Here is a 22645-nt window from a genome sequence, read left to right as displayed (position 1 = left end):
TTATTTTCCAAGAGTTTTGTTAAAGTCAGTGGTAAAGAAATTAAAGGTTGGTTCTTATTATATCATTATTGGTTGACACAACTTTAACTCCTACTTTCCTTTTGGGCCCCCTAGTGACATGCTTAAAACATCTTAGGTTTCCAGCCCTTAAAGAACTGGATGTGTGGAGGTTACATAAAACACAGGGGCGGGGGGGACACATTCGAGTTAGCATTTATTTCTTAACATGTTGCACTCAGATCTCCCCAAAGAGACAAGGAGCCATTGTGTGGACTGAGACTAGGAACACAGTTTTATTAATCAAACTTTAATTTATATCTGCAACATCAATTAACCTAGAATGTGGGTACAATTCTATGGCTGAGGCAGAAACTGCCTACAAATTGTGAGCAAACCAAGCCAAAGAACAGCAGCTGTCATCTGTCTGCCGCCAGCTCTTCGAGCCACTCAGTACTCCATTGACTGCCTGCATCCCCCTCCTTCAAGCCTCATAGCTCTGAGTGGGCAAGATAAGCAAATCCCCAAAAGGGAATCAATTCCTAGATATCTGATAGGCCTCAAAGTTCCAAGAGGCTGTTCCATGAAGACCACCCCAGCTTAAGAACATAAGAACAGCCCTGCTGGATTAGGCACAAGGCCCATCTAGTCCAGCATCCTGTTTCATACAGTCAGGGCTGCCCTTAGAAGGTCTTGGCAGGGTGTGGGGCCCAGGGCAAATCAGCCAGTGCGGAGCCCCCTTGAGGTTAATTCTAATGGGGGTTAAAAGAGCAGGGCCCGGGGCGGTCACCCTGCTTGCCATGCCCTAAGGACAGCCCTGCACACAATGGCTCCAAGAACACTCCCAAGCTGCTTACCTGTTCATTCTGGGGAAGTGTAACCCCATCCAGCACAGGAAGATCTAACTCATCCCTCAAATTCTGATACCCCACAATGAGCAGCTCTTTCTTGCTTGGATTCAGCTTCAATTTGTTATCCCTCATCCAGCACTTTACTGCCCATACACAGGCATTTAGGGATGAATGCCATTTCCTGATGATGATGATGATGATGATGATGATGATGATAAGGAGAGCAACCATCACCAAGCTCCACCATTTGGAATCAGCCTGAAAGATAGAAGTGCAATAACTGCAAAGCAGTGCCCCCTATCCCCAACTCCCCCAGGTGATCCAGAAGGATAACATGGTTGATGGTATTGAACACCGCCGAGAGATCCAAAAGAACCAACATAAGTCAAACTCCCTCTGTTGATTCCCTGGTAAAGGGAATCAGGCCGACCAAGGCCATGTCAATCCCACAGCCTGCTCTAAAGCCAGTTTGAAATGGGTCTAGATAATCAGTTTCCACCAAAACTTCCTGGAGCTGGTTAGCCACCATTCTCTCAATCACCTTGCTCAACCATGGGAGATTGGAGACTGGCCTATTACTATCCATCACTGAGGGATCTAGGGAAGGCTTCTTAAGAAGTTGTCTAATCATTGCCTCCTTCAAACAAGGAGGCATCCTACCCTCCCTCAACAGTGGGTTAATGATATTAACTAGGCCATCTCCAACAATCTCCCTAATAGATAGAAGCAGACAAGCCAGACAAGGATCCATAGAACAAGAAATAGGCCTCACCATCCTCGGCAGCTTGTCCACATCCTTGGGCATCACAGATTAAAACTGATCCAATCTAATACTGCAAGAGGGACTGCTGGACACTACTGTAATAGACTCTGCAAAAACCGTGGAGTCCGAGTTGGCCCGAATGCAAGAAGTTTTGTCCACAAAGAACCCATTAAAAGCATTGCAGCAGAACAAAGACTCCAGGGACTGCTTTGAAATGGAAAGAGCCTTCCAAACTGAATCAAACTCCTCACAACCCAGGGCAGCTCTGTTGAACGTGAACCTACAGAAGCAATGCGGACAAACCAGAATTGCTTTTTTGCCGCACACACCACTTCTTCATAAACCTTCACATGGGCTTTATGCTGTGTCCTGTTAATTTCAAGCAGAGTTTTCCTCCACTTGTGCTCTAGTCACCTAACTTGCTGCTTCAGACCCCACAACTCCTCTGTATAACAAGGGGCCACTTTAGCAGGTTGGAAGGGATGGTTAGTAGTGATCATGTCTACTGCCCTAGTGAGTTGCCTATTCCAGGTTCCCACCAGGGCATCAACAGAATCACTGGCAGGAACAATATTAAAACCCTCTAAAGCTTTTTGGAATCCTACAGGGTCCAGCAGCCATCTCGGGCAAACCATCTTAATAGGTCCTCCACCCCTGCAGGGCTGGGTTGTGGCTGTGAAACCAACCTTAACAAGGTAGTGGTCCATTTATGACAATGGGGAAACCACAGGATCCCCCACCCATGGAACACCGCCCCCGATCCAAACAAAAGACCAAGTGTGCATCCTGAAACTAACTGGGATAAGCTCATAGTTGTCATGGCTGTCCTGACCGCCTGAGCCACACCATACAAGTCAGCCTCAAAATGGATATTGAAGTCCCCCAGCACTAAAGGTCTGGGTGACTCTAACACAAACTGAGACCAACTCCATCAGCTCAGCTAGGGAGTCAGTTGGGCAGTGGGGTGGACGGTACACTAACAGACTCCCTAATCTATCCCTAGTTCCCAGCCTCAGAAAGACACACTCAGTATAAGTCAACTGTCGCACAGGGGCCCTGGTAAGGGAAAATGTTATCCTTACAGAGCACAGCCACTCCACCCCCCACCCACATCCCCTAGCCTGCTCCATAACAGAGTAGCCTGGTAGGAAAAGCTGGGCCCAAACCCATCCAGGTCTCAGTTATACAAGCCAAGGCAGCTCCCTCTTCCATGATCAAGTCATGGATGATTTCAGTCTTATTCTGAACCGACCTGACATTGCAGAGGAGCAAGGCTATGTTCTGTGGGTAGTTGGAACTGCTCCCCAAGGCCAGAGAGCCTACAGGGCAGCCAGAAGTGGAAACAGTTACTAAATTATAGTTTCCCTTCCCATGTAACAGCCAGTTGCTCTGCCAACACCAGTTCTTCTATTCCCCACCACAACAGTAATAGCTGCCAGACACATCCCCTGCCTCACCCTGCCTAAGATAATCCAAACACATTATAACAAAAGGCCTGGCACAACCCAATAAAAGGAGAACTTTCAACCCAGACCTCCAACCCCACCTTAATATAACTTTCTCCAGACTCGAGTCCCACACTGAGGGCCTGACACCAAGGGCTTGCTGTCTTTGGTGGTTGGCTTTGGTGGCTGCTTGCAGGTGGTCTGCCAACTACACCATCAGCTGTGCCTATGGTGTGCCTTCTTCTAATTTATGCTCCCAAGGGCTCCAGAAATCTTCCCTCTTACAAGAGAGCTCTGGTCCTCAGGAACAGGTGGAATCAGTCAGGCACTCAGGTAGAAGATACAGGTGGAACAGGAGAGCAATCAACCTGCAAGCAGGCTTGTCTTCAGAAGGTCTGAGGCTACAAAGACAAACTTCCTCAGCTGGATCAGGGATCCCTGGGGGACCCCATTTCTTACTTTCCTCCATTTAGAGAACTGTCCATTTATACCTACCCTCTGTTTCCTGTCCTTCGATCACTGACCAATCCACACATGAACCTGTCCCCTTATCCCATGAGTACTAAGTTTTCTCAAGAGTCTTTGATGAGGAATTTTGTTGAAAGCTTTTTGAAAGTCCAAGTATACTTTGTCAACTGGATCGCCTTTATCCATATGCCTATTGACACTCTCAAAAAACTGCAAAATTATTGATGAGGCAAGATAAAGCAAGAAAGAGAACAAAAGAATGGCCCAAGCCTGTAAGAAAGGTGTCAGGAAAGCTAAGACACAGAATGGTGAGCCTCAGCTGAGGCTTGCAAGAGATGTCAAACACAACCAAGTGGGTCAGGCGGAAGTTATGGATATACCAAAAATAAGATGAAGGTAAAAGCAGTGGTGTGATCCACTCTGTCTGACTGCTCCCAGGAGGGAACTGCTCCTCCATGAGAGAAAAGAGATGATAATGGACAACAACCATCTCAACCTGCCTGCACATCCCTGATCCAGCTGAGGGGGTTTGTCTTTGCAGCCTTGGACCTTCTGATCAGTGTATTTTAATTTATTTATAAATGATCTAAGGCTACCAGCATCAGGTAGTTTTCAGAGGTTTGGGGGTTCCAGAGCTCATGGTGAATAGTTGTTACATTCTTTATTAAAACAAATTTACAATGTTAAACAATATTGATCCAAACACAAACAACAAAACATAATACAACAAACCACAATTTATCAATCCAACCACACTCTAATATTGTCTGTGGTAGGAAAACAACCACAATTTTCCCGATTAGTGTAATGAATAAAATCTGACCTAATTACATAAAAAGAATTATTTGTAGTCTGGTTTGCATGGGACCAAATGGGTTAGCTTTTCTGAGATTGCGATATGCCATAGGTTCTTGTACCAGATGTCCATCGACAAGGTTTGATTTTTCCAATGTTTGGCTTTAGCTAACCTGGCAGCAGTTACCATAAACACAATTAATTTTTTGGATGTGACATCTGTATTGACCCCAGAAAATACATTTACTAACAGCAGCTGGGGGCATAATCCTATTTTCTGGTTTGTAATCCTACACATCTCTATGAATACCTCTGTCCAAAAAGATAAGACCCTAGTACAGGTCCACCAAAGATGAAAATACGTTCCCTTCATCACGCAACCACTTCAGCAAAGCAGAGAGGAATCTTTTTGGATTTATACTATTTTACTGGGGTCAGGTACCATCTATGGAAAACTTTGAGAAAGTTCTCCTTATTTTGGGCTGAAGAGGAAGTAACTGGCTTCCATTTCTATATGTTCATCCACTCCTAATCTTTGATTTACTGTTTGAAGTCATTTTACCAAGATGCTTTAAGGTTAGGCAGTGGGTTAAATGTGTGTTTTATAATCAAAACATATAATTTTGAAACCACACCTTTGAGAGTGTCTGGGGCTTCCAAGACCAGTACTTCAAATTTTATTAGTTGTCGGTTAGCTTGTGCTGTTATTTCTGGGGTGGATATAAAGGATCTGCTCTGTAAGAGATGTATCCATGTACAGTGCAAAGGACCCAAAATTTCCCCTATAGCCTCTAGCTCAATAGGATGTCCCACTGGTAAAAGTTACTTTATCTGGCAATTTCCAGATCAGCAGCTTCCATCAGTTGAGGAGATGTAAACAAACCATCAAATTTAGGGTGGCAAAAAATTGGAATGAAAGGGGAATATGGGGGCACTAAACAATTGTCTGCAAGTGTTTTCTTTTATATATGGTTTGTGTTTTGTATTTAGAAGAATTTTGTCTAACTCTATGGGAGAGACCTTTGAATGTTGATATAATCTACACTCCTTTTGGAGGAGTGAAGAAATATTTTTGAAGGACGCTTTGAAGATTCTACACATCAGGAAGTTTATCACGTTTGGAACTAATACAATTTCACTTTTGAGGAAGTTTGTTTGAGAAACAAGGACTTATCGCAAAACCTTGTTGAGTGATTTATGTAAAGTGATTTATATATATTCAGCGTTTACTACAATAAGTGATTTAAGTGATTTGTGCATAACAGGTGATTTACATTAATGAAGTGTTTCAAGAAGTTTCTATCATTTGTACATTTGTTCTATTGGGTGGTAACTCTTTTCTTTGCATTTTCATCAGCACCACTCTCCCCTTATATTTTTATTTTCTTTCAACTCTTAAAAGTGGCACTCAGAAAAAGGATTGTCTGCGGCTTTAAATTTAATAATCCAATCTGGCTTTAAAGGCAAACTTTTAACTCTATAAGAGTATCGATCAAAAACTTCCATCTTAATCCAGGAATAAATTTGAACATCGCTCAGCATCCGTAAGATGTTTTGGAAGTGAAAAGCCTCATAATAGACAGGTAGGTATGGAATTCCTATTCCACAATTGGCTGTTTTTGTGTAAAGAACACTATATCTAAATCTCAGGTTGTGGGGTTCCAGATGTATGTCTGATGGGAAAAATATAGATCTGGGACTCCACAGAGCAGCATATTTGGAAAAGGAAAGTGGATCATGAAAGCACTTATCAGCTGCAAATCCTTCCGACTGCTTCTCAGTGAGACTTTTACATGTGTCCATGTGGCTGGTGAGGTTTGGAATCGTTGGGTCCATTTTAATTTACTTTGTACACCACTACAACACGCAAGTAGATTGTTTTTGTGTGTGTGTGTGTGTGCGCGCGCGCGTGCACATGCATGCACATGCACACACATTTCTGGATAACCATTGTATGCTGCCAAACAAAAGGCCTTCACTGGCACTTCTCCCTGGAATGTAATTTTTCAAAAGCCTTGATCTGCCACTCCTCTAGCAAATTACAAACAATACAGTCACTTCTTGCCTCATCACACTAGATCTGGTACTTATCCTCAGCTTAAGAATATTGATGCTTTTAAAAAATTTAATCAAGAATTGTTTTAATATTAAACCCTTCAGATCTCAGATTTTTAATCAGATTTGTTTTATATTTTTAGGTTACTATTTTAATTGTGTCTTTTTTACAATCTTGTTTTTAAATTTTGCTGTAAAGCGCCTTGGGATTGTTTTAATGAAAGGCGGTATATACATTTAACAATAAATAAATAAAAAACCCTGTAGCTAGTTGCCTGGGTGACCTGGGGCTGTCGCTATCTCTCAGTTTAACCTGCCTAAACAGGAGCTGCCAGGAACAAGAGGCATCTGTGCTTCATTTGGCACCCCTTGGCTTGTTAGGGCAAGCCACTACTGGATAAAAGGGGGGAGAGGAAAATGTCGGACATTCGGAGCTCCCTGAAGGCAGGGATGGGCACTAGGTGCCTTGGATGACACTGGAGGAGAGTCAGATTCAAATTACTATCCAAACATGAGCTCATGGGGTGATCTTGGGCCAGTCAGTAAAGTCATTCACCTGACCCTCCTGTGGAGGGTTGGCGTGGAGTCCGGCTTCTACCTGCCTCCCTACATATGATCTCCCTTCTCCTTACAGCTCTGCTGCTTGTGTGGCACACAAGCAGTGTTGCGGTAAATGGCAGAGCCAGGAGCCAGAGGAGGAGGTCCTCCAGCATCCCACAATGCACCGCCCTAGGAACATGGTGTTTTGTGGGATTCCCCCACTGCCAGGTGCTCTTGCTGCCTAGCTTTGTGAATGCTTGGGCTCTTGGAAGGGTTCATTCGTGCCCTTCTACCTCATTATTAGACTGGATGCAGAGTGCGGGGGTTGGGACTGATCCCAGCCCTCCACATTAGCAGTCCTACATGGCTAGGACTGTGCAAGCCTAAGTATATCACAGCTTGACCACAAGGTTAGTGTGAGGATAACAGTAGCGGCTTGCCCTAACAAGCCAGAAAGGCACAACACAAGATGTATCTGCCTCTCGTTCCTAACAGCTTCTGTTACGCCTCTCTCTCAGCATTAATGCAGGGTGGGGTGTAGCAAGATAGGGGAGAGAGGCACAACAGAAGCTGCCAGGAACAAAAGGCAGCTATGCCTCGTTTGGCCCCCTCTGGCTTGTTAGGGAAAGCCACTACTGGATAAAAGAGGGGAGGGGAAAATGTCTGCCACCACTCACAGCACCTTGAAGGCAGAGATGAAACCTAGCTGTAAATTTGAACATAAAGGCCTACCCTGCCGAGCTAACCTTGAATTACACCAACTAGGCCTCTTGCGTTGTGACTGGAAACAGCAAGAGGCATGTGGAAAGTCTTCCCAATATGGAAATTGGTTCCTATGCATATGATCCAGCCCTGATAGGGCAAGTCAGTCAATAAGGGGGAAGTGAAGATATCCAGTGGAGGGCGCTGGCCCACACAAGGCTCACAGGATTCATGTGACTGGCTGAAAATTGCTGGCAGGCTCAGCAGCTGGTTGAAATCTTTACATGAAACCTTTCCTGAGAAGAGGAGCCCAAAAGGAAAAGTAACAAACAAATGAAAATAATGTTATTTGTTAGCTGCCCCCAAACAAATTGTTCTCTGTTCACAAATTAGGCTCTCAGTGTACTAAGGAACTAGACTAAGAAGACTTTGCTAGACTTCTTTCTTCAGGTCCCCTCCCCCTTGTTCTGCCCTAGCACACTAGACTGTGTGGCATATGGGTACTGCCCCTTTAAGAATGTATGTGACCCTGCTGGTTTCCCTCCAGAACTCTGTGGGTGGAGTTTGCCCAGGTTTCTCTTCATTGGCCAGGTTCAGATGTAACAGGAAACTGGAGGTGCCGTCACCTTAGATTTCCTATCCTGAATTCATAGAACATCTGAATTCATAGAAATGGAGTTCGCAGGGGGAAATAACCCCCAGTTTCCCTTGCTAAAGTCCACTCTGGTCAGAGTAGAGTTTTGCCACCACAGACTCAATTTCTGCAGTGCAAGCATTACATCTGAATGCTTTCACCGCAGTTTGGGGCCCACGAAACCGGAGGTGAGGGAGGAAGCTCCTCCCTCACTCTGGCCCAATTGGCTGTTTGGGCTGTCTTTCAGGAAAGAAGGAAACCCACACAGCCAGTTCCTTTGCTGCTCTGCAGACTTGCTGACTACAGAGAGCCAGCTCACCCGAACATCTGAATGAGGATGGGAGAGCAGGGGAGGGGCATGCGGAACTGAGGATCCATTGGACCCACGGTTCCCTGTTACATCTGAACAGGGTCTATCTTGGTCTTGTGAGTGTCCACAGAATTATCCTGTGCTTTGTGTTCAGTAATGAAGCCCTTTGCTGCCAGCTGGTGTCCTGGTTGCTCCTGCTCCAAGAATCTAGTGGACAGAGACTATTAGGGGAATCTACAATATGAGTACACTTAAGAGACCAACAGTCATATAAATATATTACAAACTCATACAACAATGGGGAAACCAGGATTTTTCATCAGGGACTCAGGTCACACAGAAATTTTAATCAATTAAAATAATAATTTACTGATTTAATGGATTAAAATCATTAAAATCACCCATCCCTGCCCACCTTTCATGAGGAGCTTCTCCAGGTGCAAGCGTAATTTGTAGCTGAGCCCTGAATTTCAATCCATCCCACCAACCAAAATTCCTCCTATCCTGCAGTATCTAAAACTGGATCAGTGCAACATTCGGACTATTATTGGGAAACACGGCACACACACACACACACACACACCACACTCCTACCATGTAAAAGACTGAATGTTCATTCTTTATCTCTGCAGAGGAAGACTCTTCTTCAGTAGCTGCTTTCAGTAGCTTCTTCAGAAGCCACCTCTGTCACTTCGAGACATTGAACAGAGAAAGAAGATACAATAAGAACAGAAATGCATACAAAGAACAATGCCGGTTTAGTAACTCCTTAGCCAATCTGAGGTCAGAGTAACTGCATTTGTGCACATTGATCCCTTCCTATCCTACTGCTTTGCCTTTTGTTTACTTTCCCCCTTTTTGTCATCACATTCTGAATTTAACTGGTAAACTGGTAGATCCTTGTTGGCGGGAACCTGTCTTTTCTGAAACCCTTTAAAGTGCCATTATTCTTGACAGTGTCATCTAATAACCAATACTAATAATCCTATCACATCACATAGGAACATCAGGAATACCATCTTTATGGCTGCCTGAACAGCAGAGTAATGGACATATCTATTCTACATACAGTAAAGGAGGGTAGAAATCCATACAAGAGGGAGAGGTAGATTGGATGGGTTAGTGCCCATCAGTGTCATCCCAAAGACTAGAATTCTCTTACTAAAATCCAATCCTCAGTGGTCTATTTTCCCCAGAAACTTGATTGGGAAAGGGTGATTAATATTTACTCTGAACTTCTCTTTTGCTGCCATGATAGTAAGCTTAGTCATGGCCAAAATAAATAAATACATAAATAAAAATGCAAAGAAGCTGGAAAGACTAGAAGGAGGAGAGGCCAAAATGCACTTCTGTCAATGGCTGAGGCCAGAAACTCAAAGAGCAGAATCAGAATCTCCAGCCTGCCTCAGATGAGTTGGCATGGTTACCATGTAAACACATCCAACCTTGAGACACAGAACAGAAACTGCCATTTTTTAAATCCATACATGTATGGGAGTAGTCTCAGGACCCAATGGTGGGCACGAGACACAAGCAGGCAGGGTTGTCAACTGTTTAACGGGCCCTGACTTTAAGAGCAGCCTAAGATGCTGACATAAGCCACCTAATGGTGCAGTGGGGAAGCAATTTGCCTAGGGAGCAAGAGGTTGCTGGTTCGAATCCCTGCTGGTATGTTTCCCAGTCTATGGGAAACACCTATATCGGGCAGCAGAGATATAGGAAGGTGCTGAAAGGCATAATCTCATACTGCATGGGAGATGGCAATGGTAAACCACACTTCCTGTATTCTCCCAAAGAGAACCACAGGACTCTGTGGTTGCCAGGAGTCGACACCAACGCAACGGCACAACTTTACATTTACTTTAAGATGCAGACATTCAACAGGTGAAGATTTACTCATCACTTATCCTTACCACATTCCCCTTGACCAGTAGACCTCCAATCCTTTTGAACTGGCTCAGTTCGAACTCGAACTGAGTCTGGTTTGAGTGTGCACAGAACCCAACTGTGCCAGTTGCATGGTCATGCAAATAGCCTCTGCGCATGTGTGGAGGCCATTTTAGTGACCTCCATGCCTGTGCAGAGGCCCAAGCCTGGTATGAACAGGTCTGAACCAACCCGGACTACATATGGGGAGGCTGTGGGGGGGGGTCTGCCACCCCCTCAGGCCACCACTGCTGCAGCTGCCAGTGGCAGCACTTCTAAGGTACCTTTTTACTCCCCTCCCATCCACTCTACTTTTACGGAAGACCTCTGCGCACACTTGAATGGCAAAGGGGAATCCAAGCTGGCTCAGTTCGAACCAGGCCCGGTTCAGTCTGAACTCTGGCCAAACCAGGCCAGGTTCAGCATGACCCGAACCTTTCAAGTCAAGCTGGATTGCACACTCCTAATAGGAGCTAGGCCAGGAAATAAGGTGGCAACCCTACAAGAATTAAGCAATACTTAAAACAGTCATTAAACCCAAAGAGGAGTACATTTTTATCTCTGTTCTTCAAGAGGCCTGGGATTGTCAGGTATCGAAAACTGTTGGATTATCTGAAATGTAGAAGTGGGAAGAGGGACTAGGCACCCAGTATATTTAGATAAGCAGAGCTTTTGAGTAGCAGAAGCCTGGCCAACATTAATATGTGTAGGATGAAGAGTGAAGGCATTTGGTTGCATTTATTGACAGGAGTGCTTCGAATAGGAGGAGTGTGGATGTGACCTGTTCCCAAGCCAGGTTATGAGCTACTCATTGTGACAATACTCCTTACATGCCCAAGGCAACTCGCCTTCAATATAAGGTTCACACTTCATGAACCTTGAACCAGATTTTGAAAAAGATTCTGTGGCTACGTACTGGGTAACTCAGCTTCATGCAAGGCAGGATGGCAGTAACATTCTCCCAAGCCAAGCTTAGAAATGAATGTTGGAGACGTGTGAAAGACTGCTTGACTTTACAAAGCCCCAAAATTATTTTGACAGAGCTCTTGCACAGCTTCCATTCAATTAAACGATGACTGTGCAGGCATTAGGCTCCATGTGTCTGTGATGCTGTTTGAATGTTCTGTATCAGTCACTGAGTTGTCTTGAGCTTTCTCCACTTCCAATACAAGGGATTTTTAAGTATCCACAAAGGTATGATTGGTTTCACCATGGACCAGGCCTGTGTGTTCATTTCACATCTCAAAATCTCTTATGGAACCACAAAGAACCTTCACTGTCCTTCGTGATAAAGGCACTGCTTCATGTTTTTAGTTGGTGCAAAGCTGTAACCCAGGCTGACTGGACTAGACAGAAAAATGCTGAACAAATGTTCTGACAAACTCCATGTTATTCCACTTAAAAAACTTTTCTCGGCAAAACCAATGGACCAGCACTAACTGTGAACTTAATACCTCATGGCTGGTTGAATCTGGTCATAAGTCCCATTGGTAAAATGCCTTCTGATTTCATATGATTTAGCTTGTTGAAATATTTACTGTAAGTAGGGAAATGTTTCTATAGAAAGAAAGTTACCCCAAAGCAGTATCTTTCATATTTAAACGAAGGATGGAAAGAACAAGAGAAATACTGACAGAATATTTTCTTGAATGTTGAAATGGGTAGCGCCAAACAGTTTAATCTGAAAATTAAACTGTGTTGCAATTTAATTTGTTAAACTTAGTACTACTGATCTAAATGAGCCAAGTATCATATGCTCTTATCTTGAAAATCTTTTAAAATGTTATCAATGAAACTAACTTCCTCCTAGTTCATAATCATTATGGATTTCCAAGCTTTGTTGTACTTTATGAGGGAAAGTACACTTTGTATGTGTACTTTGTGAGTGAATAGAAGGAAAGGAGAGTTTGGAAGACTTGAACTGATCACTTCTATATATTAAAAAACCTTAGGACGTATGTCACACATCCTGTGGTACGTGACACATCTCGCGTGAGTTGTCCAAAGGAGAGAGAAGGCATGGAGTAGGGCTGAGTGGCGGATGAAAGGGCAGCTGCTGAGGAGGAGGAGGAGGGAGGAGGGCCAAGGAGGAGGTGGCACTGTGGCAACAAGGAAGAAAGAAGAAGAGATATTGAGCAGCGGCCTCTGTCGCCCCGCTCAGACTCCTCTCGAGGACATCCGGGGCAGAAGAGCACACCGAGGGATATCCATGCAGGCCAGAAGGGAAGCCCTTGCTCAGCTATTCTCCTCACGAGGTGACTTGGCAGGATCGAGGCTGGCCCTTGATGTGCTCTCCTACCCAAATTGGCCATCCTCCTTGTAAGGAGATTTGGCAGGGCAATGCGACAGAGGCCAGTGGTAGAAGCCGACCTTGGCCGATGTGATGCCACTCTCCCTAGGAAGGGGAGGGATAGGGGTGGCTGAGGGATGGGGGAGAGTGAGAGTTTTGGGAGGTAGAGTTGTGGGGGAGAGCGAGAGAGAGTTGTGGGGGAGAGCGAGAGAGAGTTGCAGGGGGAGAGCAAAAGAGAGAGAGAGTTGGGGAGAGGTGAGAGAGCAAGTTATTGATTGATTGATTGATCAATTGATGGATGGATTGATTTGATTTGATTTGATTTGATTTGTATACCGCCCTTCCAAAATGGCTCAGGGCGGTTTACAATTAAAACAAACCACTAAAACAGTAAAGAGCTAAAACAAATTAAAAATAATATAACAATTCACAATTAAAAAACATTTTAAAACAACAATTAAACAATTAGAGTGATTAAAATCCCAAAATCGGGTTTTTAATTTTAAAATAAACCAGATATTAAAAACCCCCAAATGTAGGAAGCTGAGAAAGCTTGGGTGAAAAGATGGGTTTTCAGGTGTTTTTTGAAAATTGCCAAAGATGGGGAGGATCGTATCTCAGCAGAGAGCGCATTCCACAATCTCTGGGTAGCAACTGAGAAGGCCCGATTTTGAAGAGCAACAGTCTCCAATTGACACCATCTGGAATCTATCTGAGAGGTAGGAGCGGAACCACTGTAAAACAGTTCCTCCCATCCCCAGCCCCCTCAGACGTTCCGGAAGGATACTATGGTCAATAGTATTGAAAGCCGCCAAGAGATCCAAAAGGACCAACAGAGTCACACTTCCTCTGTCAGTTCCCAATTGGAGATCATCCATCCGGCTGACCAAGGCAGTTTCCACCCCATAGCCTGCCCGAAAACCAGTTTGAAATGGGTCTAGATAATCAATTTCCTCCAATACTGCCTGGAGCTGCGAGGCCACCATTCTCTCAATTACCTTGCCCAGCCATGGTTGGTTGGAAACAGGCCTATAGTTGCTCAGGTCTGAGGGATCTAATGCAGGCTTCTTTAGAAGAGGTCTAATGACAAGGAGGCATCCTGCCCTCCTTCAGAGAAGCATTTATGATTTCCACCAGGCTGTTTACAACAACCTCCCTGCTAGATTGAATAAGCCATGTTGGACAAGTGGTAGGCCTCACTGCTCCAAGCAGCTTGTCCACATCCTCAAGAGTCACAAACTGAAACCGATCCAGTCGAATCACATAAGAGGAGTCGTTGGGCACCTCCAGCTCAGACATCAAATTAATTGTGGAGTCTCCATCTAGGTCAGCCTGAATCCAAGAGATTTTATCTGCGAAAAATTCTTTAAACACATTGCAGCGAGTAACTGATGACTCCAAATTCTGGTTCAAGGGAGGGGGGGCAGATACTAATCGCCTCACAAACCTGAACAACTCCGCTGGAGGTGAATTCGCATAGGCAATACAGACAGAAAAGAACTGCCTCTTTGCTGCACGCATTGCCTGAGCATAGATCTTTAAATGTGCTCTATGTCGCAATCTGTCAGATTCAAGTCGAGTCTTCCTCCACTTGCATTCCAGTTGCCTACCTTGCTGCTTCAGCCCCCGTAGATCTTCCATATACCAAGGGGCCAAATTTGAAGCGGGTTGGAGAGGACACTTGGGGGCAATCGTGTCTACTACCCTGGTGAGCAAGTTGTTCCAATTCTCAACCAGGGCATCAACAGGATCACCGGCAAAGCCAACATTAAATCCTCCAAGGCTTCTTGGAATCCTACCAGATCTAATAACCTCTTCAGGCAGACCATTCTAATGGGCCCCTCGCCCCTGTGGAGGTGGGAAGTGGTCGTAAGTCCAACCTTAACCAGATGGTGGTCCATCCATGACAATGGGGAAATCACAGGCGTCCCCACCCATGGAACACCACCCTGATCAGAATAGAATACCAAATCAAGGATGTGACCTGCAATATGCGTCGGTCCAGAGACCACTTGGGATAGGCCCATAGTTGTCATGGCTGCTATGAACTCCTGAGCTACCCCGGATAGATTGGTCCTGAAATGAACATTGAAGTCCCACAGCACCAAGAGTCTGGGAGACTCCAACGCAAGTTCCGCGACCAAGTCCGTGAGCTCAGTAAGGGATTCCGCTGGGCAGCGGGGCAATCGGTACACCAACAGAAGTCCCAATCTATCCCTGGTCCCCAAACTCAAGTACACACATTCAGTATGGTCCGATACCCTGACAGGGACCCTGGTGAGGGAGATGTTATAGAACACAGCCACCCCACCTCCCCACCCACATCCCCTCAGCTGCTCCTCTACAGAATATCCTCGAGGGAGAAGCTGGGACCAAACTGGACCACTAGCCTCTCCCAACCAAGTCTCGGTAATACATACCAGGTCGGCCCATTCATCCATGATCAAATCATGGATGAGTTCTGATTTATTTTGGACCGACCTGTCATTACAGAGGAGCAGGGGAAAGCTATGTGGGTTGTTGGCAGTGCTCCCCGAGGTCAAAGAGCTGGCAGGACAGCCGGAAGGGGAGACGGCTATTAAATTTCCGACTACCCTTCCCTTGGAATGGCCCACTGACCTGCCAACATTTCTTCTTCTATTCCCCACCACCACCGGGATAGCTACCCTATAGTCAATGAAGGTGCCCCCTGTCCCCCCATCTTCAGACGAACCCAAACACATTACAGCAACTTCAACCCAAGTCTAAAACAGCTTAAAACTAATTAAACAGAAACCCTCTAGCCCTCACCCTCGTTCTCCCCCGAAGTGGCTCCCCTAAAGGAGCGACCCCCTTTGGTGTCACCCCTTCGGTGGTGAGCCCGCCACCACAAGGAGCCTTCCTTTAAAGCCCAAAACTGAGCAGGTGACCCCAGAAACAGCTGAGTCACTCAGGGGATGGTCCCAATCCTGCCCCCACTTCCCACAGATGTTAACCTGAGGCTGCAGCCCCACAGGGGAAGCAAAAGCAGGAAAGCAACAGCAGAAGGATCCCCAGCACCCACCTGGTCTCTCACTCCAGGCAGCACTGGGTGGGAGATGGATGGACTCTCCCTTTCCCTCTGTGCTGGGCTTCTAATGTTATGGGGGCAGAGTGAGAGTGAGCGTGAGTTGTGGCGAGCGAGCGAGAGCGAGTGCAAGCTGTGGCGGAGACTGAGAGTGAGAGAGAGCTGAGGGAGAGCAAGTGCAAGTTTTGGAAAGCGAGAGCAAGTTGTGGAGGGAGAGGGAGAGAGAGAGAGTTGTGGGTGAAGCAAGCAAGAGAGAGTTGTGGGGGCAGCAAGAGAGAGTTGGGGGGGAGAGAAAGAGAGAGTTGTGGGGTGAGAGTGGGGAAGGTTTTGCCACATGGCAGGGGGCAGATGGCAGGGGGCAGCTTAAGCAGAGGTGGGAGGCAGGGCAGGGAGCTGGACTGTCCAGGGAGGTGTGAGAGATGGAGAACTAGGGTACAGATGTTCTGCTCAGGGCCAGCTAGTATATTTGAATACTGAGAAATAGAGATGTGGGTGTTCCATTCTCCACTACTACTGCAGATAACGGAACCACGGATACCAAGTCATCGAATCAATGGGACTCAGGGGGTTAGGTTCATGGAGGTTCTGAAAAGAGAGGGAAATAGCCCTACAAATGGTTCACTGTGCTCCTCAGATCTCCAGGTGTCCAGCAGTGACCCCCAAATGTCCCAAATTTGGTGTTTTCACACTAAAAAATCACAGGTTTGTTTTTTTTTAAAAAAAACCATGAGCCACAAAATGGCTCCTCTCTTCAAAATGGTGGCTGTAAATGATCTTGGAGGTCATTTCCAGACACCCCCAAACCACAGATATGCAAAATTAACCCTTTATCCACCTCCCCCCCCGGCATATGTTGAGGTCAGGTGCCTATTCCTGCAGATAAATGAAACAGTGGATATTGGATCTACGAATGGTGAGGTTCACCTGTATACAACTCAGAAATACAGGTCACAATTAGGTAGGGTTTTTTAATTCCTAAGTTGTCAGGTCTTCTCTATATATGAGTATATAGGAGTAAATGTATTCATAGCATTTATTGATGTTGGGTGAAACAAAGTACGTTATTTTAAAAGACAACTTCCAGCTCATGTCTCTAAAAGTGTTAATCAGACTACCCATACCCTTTGGCAATGTTTCTTCTTGATTTAGCAAAAGGCCCTGCTTTATACCAGAGTCAAATTAGCTGGACTCCCTTGTGTGATAGGATTAAGTCTGAATCTGCTGTTCTAGTATCAGTTTATTGATTTACACTATGGAAGACAAATCTAGAATGCCTCCCTGGGGCTTACATTTTGCTGCTAAAAACAGGCTTGTCTAAAGGCAAAGAAACAAACATGAGCAGAAAATGCACCTGAAATTGCAAAACCATTGTAGTTAACATATTTACTTAAATGGTAGGTTCAGTAGCACTTCATTATCTGTGAAGGTTAAGCCATACTAGGAAAATACTTTCTTCAAAAAAGGCTGAACAGAATGCTACCAGTCCATCTTGAGATAAAAGCAAAATATATATATTCCAGAATCCTGAGAGAGGATCTGATATAATATTACTAGTAGAACTGTGCACTTCAGTAAAATTTGGAATTCCATTTTGGAATTCCCAGCCCCCATCTCAAGGAGGCAGCCGCTCACGGGGCAAATGTCCCAGGTAGAAAGGTGGTGGTGGTTCTTCAAAAACCACTCTACACTGGCACAGGGAAAGCTGGGCAGCTGCAGCATTCCTTGGGAGCGTCTGGGGTGGGAGTGACAAAAAAGAAGCTTCCTCTCTCTCTCGCTTCTCTCACTTCCTTTTTGTCACTTTTGCCAGGGTGGCTGGGAACTGCAGGGATGCCTGGGAGATAAAGTTCTTCCTGAGCTTTTCCAATGTGGAAAAGTACACAGTCCTAATTACTGAGACGTAACTCATACAAACTGCATACAGGCAATACTACATAAGCAAAGACTTACCCATTCACTTCAATGTAAGGGGAATGTCAGTGTACATATCATCACAGAACTTTCCCAGACCCCAGAGAATCTTCATGTAGAGTTGAAGTCCCACAGAGGTTTGGAGCATAGGTAGACATGGACAAATCTCATCAGTTCAGTTCCCAGCCAGAAATAGTTCAAGCCAACTGAATTATTTTGCTAGAATATCCAAGGATGTCAATGATCTATTATGTCAAGATTATTTCTGGATTGGGCTCTCCATTGCTAGCTCAGGATGAGACCTAGTGAGCAGATATGGGCTTTTAAAAGTTATTGTTCCGTGCTCCTAACAAAGCCTAGAGAATTATAGGTTTCCAGAGTCTGAAAATGGTTCTTGGAATCTTCCTTCAGATCTTCAGGACCAAATTCTGTAATATTTCACCAGGATCCTACTGAGATCCCCTAGGGCATGCAGCTACCCTCACTGGGCACATGGTAATGGCAACTCCTCCTCATTCCCCTCCAGCTCTTGGAGGGGTGTCCTTTGGCAACCAAGTCCTCCTCTTTCTCTCACCAGCCAATATTTTTTCCTCAAAGGTCCCCAGATCCAGCTGGCCACTTTGCAGTGGAGGAGCTGCTGCATTCAACAAATTCAATTAAAGGCAAACACATTTGGTTTATAGGGATAGTTGTGCATGTGGCAGCTCCAGCTGGTCTCCAAAAAGTGAGTAAATTCAATGGCCCTTGATGTTAATGCCATAAGGGCATGAGATCTGATGTTTAGGCTGAGATATTGTACTGGCCTACATAATCATAATCATGGAAACACCATTTGGCTAGGTCATCCATGCTAGTGGAAGCTGGTGGCAAAAGCAAAAGCAAAAGCAAAAGCAGAGGATTAGTCTCAGAGCAATGTTTAAAAAGAATCACAATTTATGCAATATGTCTATGGATACAAAGGTATGAAAGAAGAGTGTGGAGTCATAGCTGCTGGCCCCACCCATGGCCTTTCTGCGTTCATCCAAAGCTGTGATCTGAGCAGAGAATGTGCAGAGAATCCATGCATGCATAGGGGCTCCTTTAACAATTTTTGAAGAATATGTGGCGGTCAGGAGGCCCAGTGAGCATGGTCTCATTCTTCAAACAGACACACATCACACATGCAGAAAGATTCATATCCAAGGATCAATTGCTGAACAGAATTAATTCTCATTTTAAATTGAAGCAGACAAACTACTGAAACGAATTGTGGAAGCGATGGATAGTACTTGGTTAGGCTTCCTTTAATAAGTAGAAAAGCTGGATTGTTTATTCTGTTTTCTGTGTAATTTTGTTTACCTTTTTAAAGCCATTATAATTGAATGACACATGCAGAGTGCTGAATCGCTGTTACATACACTCTCCTTCGCTCACATCTCTCTTTCCCTCTGTGAGAGACAGACATAATGAATCGTAGTCTTATTTATGAAATCCATGTGCTGAATATACATAGACACAATACAAGAAAAAAAGAAGCTTTGAGGGGTGGGGAAAGGAGTAATAACTAAACTAATATAAATTACATCTGTCAGGGTATAAATAGGAAAATATATAGTGTGCATAATAAATCAACCAACATCATTTTTATCCACAAAGTTATGTAGAAAGTTAATTAGAAATTATTCTCAGTTTCCAAATATGTTCACATGAAGTACAATTCACCCTGAGGTATTTTATTCACCAAATAAGATTATCCTTAGATTAGGAAGATCACTTACAAGGTCACAAAAATATGCTCAGAAGAAATTACCATGGAATGCTCATTTTCATGAGATAGATGGTTGCCTGACACTCTCTTTTAGGGTGTGCAGAATGTTCCAAGGTCAGAATGTTCTGCCTCAAAATGGGCCATTTCGAGGGGTCTGAGCTCTGCCATTAAAAGGTGGCCTGTTTCAAGCTTCGAATGGAACGGCCTACTCCAAAGTAGAATGTTCTGACCCTGTTCCAAGCACCATTTTGGAATCCAAAATGGTGCTTGGGTTGGTCTGTTCTGATGGAATGGGGTTGTTCTGACAGAATTTTACACATTTTGTGTTCTGTTCCAAGCTCGAAACGGAATGCAATATACATTTTGTGCACATCCCTACTCCCTTGTAGTGATGGAGAAGCGATCTCCCTGCATCATGAAAATAGTGTAATGTAGAATATAGACTCTCCACAACAATCTTTTCCATTCACTAAAAGAAAAAAGGAAATTAGATTATATATCATACCAAAGTAGTTTACATGGAAGCATCAGTAAAGGACCATACAAAAAGCAACATATATATATATATGTTGCTTTTTGTATGGTCCTTTACTGATGCTTCCATGTAAACTACTTTGGGAAGCTTGCTTAAAAAGTGGCATATAAATGCCAAAAAAATTATAAATAAATAATGAGGTTGTTCTCATGTGCAGTCAGAACTCGGCTAAGGACATTAAGCCTGGTCTTGCCAGCTCATAAGAACTGCCAGGATTTGGCCCAATCCCAGCAGTGCCTTGGCAGCAAACTTGCCAAATAGGTCCTCTTCCTAAATGAAATTAGGGGAGCAAGTGTTTCCCTAGCCCTGTTTTTTCAGTCGTTTGCAGCACTGGCTTCTTTTAGCCTTGGCTGCAACATGGACGGGTGGCCACCCATTGCTGGGGGAATCCCCTTAAAGCACCATGCATTTGTACAGTGAAATGTGGGTGTTCCAGGGGCTGGGATGACTCCACTTGGGGGGGCGGCGGCGTTGCTTTCAATGACAAACAATGAATCCACTCTCATTTGCTACCAGATAATCTATACTCAGAACACCTCAGAAACAACAAAACTCAGTACCCCATGGGCTTGTGGTTATGGGGGTGGTTGGCACCCTATGTGCATTACACCACCACTCCCTCTGGGCCCCCCCGGTGCCCCCCAAGTGCAGTTATGGGGCTGCTGAAACCCCCATTATTCCCTATGGGGGGAAAGCTTAAAGACGCACAAACTTCACAAATTCTTTAAAAATCAGCCCTTTGCCCAATTCCTTTGGAATCTGTGTGGTAGGAGTCACCCATTGGGGCACTACCACCCAACCCACTCTTCTGCCCCCGAAGCCCCTTTTCTGCCCCAAAGATGCACAACCTTCAGAAATACTTTAAAAACCAGCCTTTGGAATCTGGGTAGTAGCAGGCACCCATTGGGGCACTACCACCCAACCCACTGTGGCACTCCTAGGAGGCACCCACAGGCAGAAATGGTCCCCATTGTCCCATAGGGTAGATGCAGCACACAACAGCAGCAGCAGCCGCAGCAGCCGCAGCCGCAGAGCTTTGCAAAGAACAAGGTTTCCCAATATCATTCACATCCACAGTGTCACTCACCACATCCACTGTGTCTCACCATCCCCCCCAACAGAAATGCAATTGATCTACACACAACAGTGTGAAACAACAACAATGAAATGCACTGCCCCATGTGCCCCCTCCCAATGAAGGGTAACAGCAGTAGCCAGCAACAAGCAAGCAAGTGTGATATCACAGATGCAGCAGACTAGGGCAGCAGACTAGGGCCAAGAACAGCATGAAATGTGCCCTGTCCTCCCTCCCCCAAGCATTTTTCATCCACAAGCTACAGACACTGCTACATCTGTGGCACCCGTCCATAAAAGCTGGTTAAGTAAGGAAGAGTGCAAAAACAACATTCTTCCAGTGGGTTCCCCCCCCCCCCCAAGTAAAAGAGTGATGATGACAACAATGGCACACAATTTTTTGGCACATTTTTTTGACATTTCTGCAACAGATTGGAACCTGTGGCACCAGCACAACCTATTGTAGATGCAAGCAATTTAGTGTGAATAAAAATGATTATGATGCTGGAAATCACAATATGACCCAATCTTCTTTGCAAAGAAGTCCAGAGAGAGAGAGAGAGAGAGACACAGAGAGAGAACCTGTCCTGTGCAGTGTGTGTTTGTGTACATATATACTGCTAGACTTGAGATTATGTAGGGGGAGAAGCATAGTATACCTGTGCGTGGTACTCTGCGAAAGAGTTAGTGGGTTTAGGTTTAATTTTTGCCATGGCCTCAGAATGCTGAAGTTGAGGGTGAGGGCTGGGGATAAATGGATACAGGGAGGAGGCTAGAGTCTGCGCCTTCCTGCCTACTCAGAGCTTGTAGACTGCTGGGCAGAGAATATTAATACTGATATATTATGGGCACAGAGGGCTGGAGGACAGGCTTCTGTTCTTTAAAAATGCAAAAATACAAAATCTATGGAATGGGGAAAAAGACAGAATTGTTTTTTAAAACCACGAGGCTACGCTAACCTTCCAACCACCTACTAGTAGTAGGTAATGGGGATCCTTCCCACACATAACCCCTGGTTAAACTTCTTCTAAACTATACAACACACAACTTCTTAGATACAATTACAACCCGAAACCTCTCTCCAAACAGGAAAAAAAAAACACCCCAGGAATACACAATTCCAGAGGGGTGTGTGTGTGTGTGTGTGTGTGTGTGTGTGTGTGTGTGTGTGAGAAAATGGGCGCTCACTCAGTCTAGGGCTTCACCCACATTGTGTCCAGTTGTCCACTTTTGTGGTCTGGTCTCTGAGTCTACTCTTTCTTCTTCTGTCTCCTTCTCCTTCTTCAGTCTTCAGATTTGGGGCTGGGGGGCTGGGGCAAAATCCTGGAAAATCTGGGGGGAAAGGGGGTGGCTTGTTTGGTGGCTAGTGGCCACAGGAGCTGGGGCTGGTGGCTGGCACAGACACAGCTGGCACAAGCAGGGAGTGATTGTCCCACCAGCAAGAAGGGGGTGAAACAAGAATTATCTTCTTCTCAGGAACAAAAAACAAGCAATGCAGCAGATATAACCCATTCCCAGGCTGGCATGCAGCAGCAGGGGCAGGCAGGCTGTGCTCAGGC

The 22645-nt window shown here is 45.1% G+C and overlaps 1 protein-coding gene across 20 annotated transcripts in view; it reads right to left on the bottom strand.

The window, feature by feature from the left end:
- Nucleotides 1-22645, bottom strand: part of LOC128324954 (uncharacterized) — a 128599-nt gene that overhangs the window by 58096 nt on the left and 47858 nt on the right. For 5 of the 20 annotated variants that reach the window (XR_008307182.1, XM_053250192.1, XM_053250187.1 and 2 more), the window contains 2 exons: nt 9155-9250; nt 855-1106 (listed from right to left, as the gene is read on the bottom strand). The exons of 4 other annotated variants lie outside the window; for them this stretch is intronic. The gene's annotated coding sequence lies outside the window, so the exon portion shown is untranslated. Of the gene's footprint in view, nt 1-325; nt 497-854; nt 1107-9154; nt 9251-9722; nt 13145-17769; nt 18591-19068; nt 19158-22645 lie in introns of those variants that run through there. 11 more of the 20 variants (XR_008307181.1, XM_053250191.1, XM_053250188.1 and 8 more) reach the window with 9 other exon arrangements.

The sequence above is a fragment of the Hemicordylus capensis genome, chromosome 4 (assembly GCF_027244095.1).
Source record: "Hemicordylus capensis ecotype Gifberg chromosome 4, rHemCap1.1.pri, whole genome shotgun sequence".
Lineage (NCBI taxonomy): Eukaryota > Metazoa > Chordata > Lepidosauria > Squamata > Cordylidae > Hemicordylus > Hemicordylus capensis.
This window is presented reverse-complemented; position numbering and strand designations above follow the sequence as displayed.